Source organism: Microtus ochrogaster, chromosome 8 (assembly GCF_000317375.1).
Source record: "Microtus ochrogaster isolate Prairie Vole_2 chromosome 8, MicOch1.0, whole genome shotgun sequence".
Classification (NCBI taxonomy): domain Eukaryota; kingdom Metazoa; phylum Chordata; class Mammalia; order Rodentia; family Cricetidae; genus Microtus; species Microtus ochrogaster.
This window is the reverse complement of record NC_022015.1, coordinates 85138780-85146674: the sequence shown is the minus strand read 5'-3', so window position 1 is coordinate 85146674 and position 7895 is coordinate 85138780. Positions and strand designations below refer to the sequence as shown.

At 39.2% G+C, this 7895-nt stretch overlaps 1 protein-coding gene across 1 annotated transcript in view; it reads right to left on the bottom strand.

Annotated features, from left to right (window-relative positions):
• The window catches only part of Atrnl1 (attractin like 1), a 558188-nt gene that overhangs the window by 416402 nt on the left and 133891 nt on the right, over positions 1–7895 (bottom strand). The window lies entirely within an intron of this gene.

The window sequence follows — 7895 nt, the reverse complement described above, 5'->3', positions numbered from 1 at the left end:
ACCTCCAACCCTCATGTGAGGTGAACACACACAGTGCACACCTCCAACCCCTAATGTGAGGTGAACACACACAGTGCACACCTCCAACCCCTAATGTGAGGTGAACACACAGCGCACACCTCTAATCCCCCAGATTATTCTCAGAATTATTACTTCAGAATACTAAATCAAACATTGCACCCAATTCTCTCTTCACTATTTTCTAACACAGCTGCCTAAACAAGACCTAAGCAACAATGAAGACACCAAGAGATGAGCTAACACAAAACAAGGAACATTCATGGGACCGAAACAAACAGGCAACTAGGAAATATTCGAAGTGGGAGAAAGAGGCTTCCCCGGGAAAACACACCCCCCCAGTTGTTTATTTATAGCAAAGTGGTGGGCCCTAAAATCACTACTGAAGCTGCAAAATAAATTCGGACCATACGAGTCCAACCCAGCATGCTCAGGAGCTGAGACAGCCAGACAGGCGCAGGGAAGGAACGGCTGGAGCCTGCACACCAGCCACGGAGAGCACTCAAATGAGTATAAGGCCTAGATTTAGGGTTTGAGATCCCGAAACCAAAAAGTAAGTATTTCTGTATTTCTGACATTGTTTGGGCAATTATTTTGACACCGCTGTGATTTTAAATAAGAAATGTCCCCATGGGCTCATGAATTTGAACACTTCTCTCCCTGAGAAGACAATTTAGAAGGTTATGGAACTTTTGGGAGGTAGACAGGAGGCAGGATTTCAGAGATTACAATCCTTGACGCAACTGCTGCTCTCTCTCTCTCTCTCTCTCTCTCTCTCTCTCTCTCTCTCTCTCTCTTTCTCTCTCTCTCTGTGTGTGTGTACGCGCACGCACATCTCTGTCTGTCTCTCTCTGTCTCCCCACTTCTCATGCGTAGATAAAAATGTCATCACCCAGTGTCTTTAATGAAGAGGCAAACAACGGCCAGAACGCATGAGAAAGCAGAGAACTTTGATGGATGACTACTGGAAACACAACTGTGTCCCACTGCGTGTCTGGAGCGAATCAAAACAGTCAATGGAGAATGAGCAGATGACAGAGCCAACCCAGTGCTACAAAGGTAAAAAAATGAAAAATAAAATAAAAAATAAAATATAAGTATGTGCTTATAACATACTTCACAACTAAGAAACTGGAAGATAGCTCAAATGTCCATTAACTAATAATTATTTTGACATGATATTATTTGTAATATTATTTGACAATAAAAGTTAACACTTCTCATATATGATTAAACTTAAACCTAATAAGTCTTTAAAACATCTTATTACAAGAAAATTTCAAGAATAATTCAACCTATACTGATGATGGATTTCTAATTGCCGTGGAAGCCGGGGAGAAGGGGGAGCAGGACGGTAAGGGGAGGCTGCCAATCGGATAGGGTGCTTTGCCTGTTTTCTAGTTATGATTTTGTTCTTTTGTTTCTGTAGAGCGAGTGATGAAAATTCTGCCAAATAAGACGGTAATCATGAGGGCCCATTTCTGTCAATACTAAAACTCACTGGATTGTGTTTGGGAAGATGGCAACTTCCGCTGTATCTTTGTTATATCTTACTAAGGATGTCTTAGAAGTTTTGGTTTTGACCACATTATAAAATATAAAACATTTTATGACTTTGGAAAACAGATTATTAATATACTAGTCAACATATATTTGATAGGTATAGATATGCAGTAAGTTTTGTATTAGAATAGTCCCAAACATCTGGTATTTACTAAAAGAGATTCACTAACACATTTTATATATAAAGTCATACAAAAATTTGTATAGTTCCCTTAATTTTGTATAATTTAGTATGTAAATATAGTATTTCAGAAATCTGCAAATGAAAGATAAGGTGTGAAACAAGGAATAAAGAAACACCAAGATATATGGTTAATATGTAAGTGTTGGAAAAATAAATAAACATTCTTAACATAATCTGAACAATTTAAGATAAATATTGAGGCATATTTCAATGAATACTAAAATTAATGTATATTAATATTTTAACACTTGGATTTTATTTATCCTTCCTGGAAAAGCTTTATAGTTTTTCTTATAACAGAACTCTTGCAGATTTTCTGTTTTTAAAAAACTATCTTTGAATAGTTACTTTAATAATTTCTGGAAAAACATATTAAAATACCTTTTATGTGAGCTCATTTTGCAAGCATTCCCCTGTGTATTAGGCTTCAGAGTAAAGCAGCACAAATGCACCTAATTCAATTGTTTAAATTTATACTTCACTGCAGTTTCTAGACTATTCTGTGTTGTCAGCATTCGAGACCACTGTTTTCTGCTGAATAAGCACCTATGAAACCATCATGCTGTGGCCTTTGGTTTGGGAAATTTTATTTGGCAATGATTTTATAGCCTAGATACACACCAGAGGGACATGACATAGTCACATGTATTTCTGTCCCCATGAATATAAAGCTGCAGTAGCAACTTATAGCAAAACTAAACAATGAGGATAAAAAAGGAGGTAGAAGGATTACTCAGCTGAGCTACAGACAAAGAGCACACTGCAGAAACACAGAACCAGCAGTCATTTCCCACAGAACAACAGCTTCTGGAGGTTTGGAGACCATGCCATTGAATCTCGTTTGCGTTCTTCTGTGCTAATTATCTTAGTGAAATGTCTATATATTATATATATATATATATATTACCGATTAGACATTTAATATGGTAAAATTTTGCATAAGGTAACAGTATGTGGTAAACAACCACATAATTCAAAGTTCTGTCATTCGCACTTGCAATAGGCTCTTCCAGTTTGTCAGTCTTGCTAGCCTTGAGAAGCCAGATGAAGAAAATGCCCAAACCTCAATTTAATCTGAGTGAGAGTAAGATTAAGTGGGTAAGGGCGCACATCTGGCTGCCGGTCTGTGGGTAGGAGTGCATATCTGGCTGCCGGTCTGTGGGTAGGAATGCACATCTGGCTGCTTATGAACCCACTAAAAGACATGCACACCCATTCCTCCAGACACAATTCTGCAGAGAACTGGCTGTGGACACTTGAATAACCCTGTGATTGGAAACCTGGGCATGCTCAGACAGGAACTAGACAGTACAATCTACCCATCCAAGCACACAAACATTATTGGCTGATTTTTTTTTCTTTCATGTTGCCAAATTCTTCAAACTGGTAATTTTCTTGTCTGACTTGCTCAGCATTCCCTGTGTTGCTGATTTTCCCTGTAATGCACTGGAATGAAATTATTTACTTATTCGTATCCTCTTTCAGGTCATCGATTTTTACCAAAAAAACAAAATAAAATAAAGTCTTTATACATACTCTTTATCTGCAAAATAGTTACAATTGTAATAATTGTGTACATTATAAAAACAATTAAATAGACATTCAGTAAAAGCTATTAGCAATATTATTGGCATAAAAATGACCAACAATATGAAATAAACCTGAGGATGATGCAGGAGGCTGGACCTATGATAAACATGTAAACTACAGAGGATATAAAATGTGTCTGACGCACGGAAACGTGGATTTGAAAGTAAAAGTCTGGTTGGGATCACAGCACAGATGCCGGGAGTGGATTCCTAAAGAGTCTGGTTGGGATCACAGCACAGATGCCGGGAGTGGATTCCTAAAGAGTCTGGTTGGGATCACAGCACAGATGCCGGGAGTGGATTCCTAGAGAGTCTGGTTGGAATCACAGCACTTGGTTTAGCACTTTAAAGAACATATATCACAATGGAACCAATGCATGCCCAGTTTCTTATGTTAACTTCCAGTCTCCTGGAATATTTAAATAAATGTTTTCAGTTTGGGAATAGTATTTCCATATAATACTTAAAATATATCTTTTAAGTTTCACCAAAGGATTGATATTTTACCCTTATAGAAATGTAAGTACGTATGTGAACACACATGCATGTGTGTGTATCTGTGTGTCTATGTAGAAGGGCAGACAGGAGTGTCTGTGTGTATGTGTGCATGTGTGTGTGTGCATGTGTGTGTGCATGTGTATGTGCGTGTGAGTGTGTGTGTGCATGTGTGTGTGCGTGTGTGTGTGTGCACGTGTGCGTGTGTGTGTGCGTGCATAGGATGAGAGGACAGGAGTGTGATCTCAGGTGTTGTTCTTCAGGCACCAAACACCTTTGAGATTTTCATATTCTTCAATGACCTGCACCTCTCTAGGTAGGTGAGGGTGGCTGGGCAGTAAGACCGAGGGACCTGCCCACCTCCCCTCCACAGCACTGGTAGTGAAGACAACAAACCTCAGCACCTGTCTGTCTTTACACAAGTTCCAAGGAGCCAACTAGGCCCTCAAGCACTTCACTTATTGAGCTTCCTCTCTACCCCCAAAATAATGTTTATTATTAAGATATAATATAGAAAGTAATTTTTTAAAAGACAGATAGTACCAAATTCTTATGACATAAAATTTCAAGCAATACATTATTATATGGTTAAATATCACATCAAAAGAAATAAAAGAAAAATGTTGATCCACTAGATGAATGGTTTCTATCTAGTCCCAAATGGACAAGTATTTGACTTCTTCTGCCCCTAAAACCATTGTTTTCCAAACTCGAGACAGTAAAAAAACCACTCATGAATAGAGAGCACAAAAAGTGACCATGTTATTATCAAACCAGGTGAACCTGAGGGTCACATCATAGAAACAAATACATTTCAGAGAATCATACCTAAAGGGGAAAATCACTAGATTTGTCCAAGTTGAATCGAATGTCTAGTTAAAGTTAAGAAAGAAGGAAAATAGACCTTTCTGCAAATAAAACTAGGAAAAGCAAGCCTGAGGAAGGAAATATTACTAGGAAGAGAGACCTGAGGAAGGAAATATCACAGGAAGAGAGACCTGAGGAAGGAAATATCACAGGAAGAGAGTCTGAGGAAGGAAACAAACACAGACACTTCTTAGTTTCCTGTTAGGAGAGATGGACAGAGAAGAAGCACATCCCCTTGGAGACAGTGGTCCCTGCTAGGGATGTAAGAAGTTGGTGAGGGGAGGAAGCAGACCAGGCCATGATGGTCAGGAGAATCTTGCAGCCTGACTGACTAACAGTCAAAGAGCTTCTTTATTTATACAGAATTCAGTAAGCAGGGATACATTTATGTTGTTCCAAAACACAGACCGTATCATTTTTGTTCTGGGACATGTATTTCACTTCCTCTTGTTCCTCTTTTAGTCATCATTAATGAACTATGACAGAAGTTATCATTTCCAATCATTTCCTCTCATTTTGACATCATTGATAGTTATCATTGGTACTCATTAACCCCATAACCCAATTTTTAAAAATCTAGAGGCATATGACAGCCTGGTAGCTGGTTTCTCAGGCTGGTAGCTCTGGTTGCTTCAAGAATGCTAGGACCAAAGCAAACTCTTCAAGCTGGGAATAGCGACAAGTCCCAAGCAGTGTATTATTAACTCTTAATAAACAGAGTGCCCAGGGAAAATCTTCAGGCCAAAGCTGCTGCAGCTATTATTATAATTCTGATGTAATACAATGTCTGTGTTTTATATATTTATAGACTCTGTCTAGATGTCTAATCCTGACATTCTGTTGTCCTTGGTCCTAGGACACCACAGAGGCTCTGCATGAGCTAACTGTTCTCAGAAAGGGAGGTCCTGACACCTCATTCTTCCATCATCTTCCCACTCTGTCTCTATGTAGGGCAGAGGTACCTTCAGCTCATCTACCTTTGTTGCTGTCTGTGCCACGTCACTGCCAGGGTGTGCAGTGGGAAGAGGCTTACATCCTTATCTGTGGTCAACTCCTCCGGCCCACTGCATCTCCTTCACCTGGTTAAGTTGACTTTGTTTTGATTATCTTGCTCCTAAGTAAGGAGAGGGACAGATATTTCAAGAATATCTCACAGCCTCATAAAGAGACCTCCGGCTTCTTTATGCGTGTCACAACCCCCAAAGTGTAAGGAAGACAGTCAAGTAGATGAGGATATATCCCAAAAGCGCAGAGGGAGAGAGGTAGTATGCTCAGGACTGTCCTGGACATACTGCTTAGAAATAGCATCCCTGGGAGAAAGCATAAACAATTCATAAGAAATTTTTCATCAATCCAATTTCCCCAAAGTGTACAAATATTAAAAGTCTCCCAAGTACACAAAAGGTGGAGATGAAATCCACAGACAGCACCGTGGCCATCGTGTGGCTCAGCCTGGCTGAATCTTTGGCATGCAGCCGTGCGGGCCTTATGACTTTGGCCGTTCCCATCAGATATGGCTGCGCTAGTTTCTGATAACAAAAAGACTCCTCATCCTCGTAACAAAATGGCACTTACTCTCCTGTATCCTACCCAAGGCTTAAAGTGCTACTGTCATACTCCAGAGGGTTTATCATATATTAAATATTTCCATAAGTCAATTACTAATAGAAACTAACAGGGCACCAAAACAATAAAGTAAGTTTTGCAGATGAAACTTTATTAAAAGCAAACATGAGTGCACTGCTAAGAAAAAACTTATTTGTAATACAAGTCAAACCCATTAAGTATTTTATAATAAATTTAGCCAAAAGAATATGAAGAACAGAAGAAGAAAAACTATTAGTCATACAAGAAGGGAAAAGTATTTTCTTTTTGCACTTATATTTTACAAATAAACAAGCATAAGAAATGTAGTCAGCTATTTTATGGCTAATAACATACTTAGCTGCTTTGTGTGAAGAATGGATTATAATGAAAAGCATGCTGCCAGTACTGACTATAGGAAACTCAAGCCTAGATTAACACACTGTCCTCAGCTATCAAGGGACCACTAAATTATCTCTGGAATGGGATTTTCCCAGAGCACTCAATCAGAATCAATCTCCTTCTCCCTTATTCGATCATCTGCTTTATCATAATACAATGACAGTATTCCATAATGTTTGTAAATTTAAGTTAGAATGTACTTGATGGCAGTCAGTAGGCATTCAATCACGATGTGACGATGTCAAGGCTAATTCTTCCTTGTAAAGAACTGCAGTAGGTGCACTTGCTGCCAACTCCAGAAAAAGTCACTATTTTCTTCTACTGCAATTTATAAGTCAGTTTTGAGAGAATATTTTTAAAGGTATACCAAAAATGCATCACTTTGAATATATTAATTATAACTTCAGAGTCCCAAAGTATGCCAGTGTCCCATTAAGGAAAGGAAATTTAGAAGCACCTCCCCTTGGAGGGATTCAACCAGAGCAAGCCCAGACTTGAATAGGCCTCCCTGTGCCCTCTGTCATTTTCTGTCTGTTGTATGGGTCTGAATCTGTGCCTGCTGGATGCTGCCTTGTCTTGTCCGTCCCTGCCTTTATGTCTGAGTCCTACAAAGGGTTTTGCATGGTGTTTATTGAACAGGGTAGAAAGCATCACATGGGGGAAGGAATGAGGGACACTTCACACACATCTTTAACAGAGTTTTCAAAGGACAAAATCCCTAGCTCTAGCTGCCCCCAATCGCCCTAGACAACAAAGGCTATCAAGCAAGTCCATGTGTTGTCTTCAATGCTTATGCCAGATATTCATTTTATAAGGATGCTTTCAATCCATTTGCTCTTTCTATGATTTACCCTCATAGCTGCACACATGCTTGCCGTATTTGAAGGTAGTGGCATGGAAGAGTAGTTAATCTTATAGTTAACGTAGCCATGACTTTAACCCAAATCTCGCAGGAAGGTCACAAAGGGATAGATCTGTGAGTTTGAGGACAGCCTGAACTACATGGAGAGTTGTGGGACAACCAGGACAACATAGTGAAACCCTGATAAACAACAAATTTACAGTGCATTCATGTTGGTTGTAAGTTAACTGCTTGGGCAATCCAAGGTAAACAGGTTGGTTGTACACAGCTCTCTTAAGGAGAGGGTAAACAAACTTTTTACAATCCAAGGTAAACAGGTTGGTTGTACACA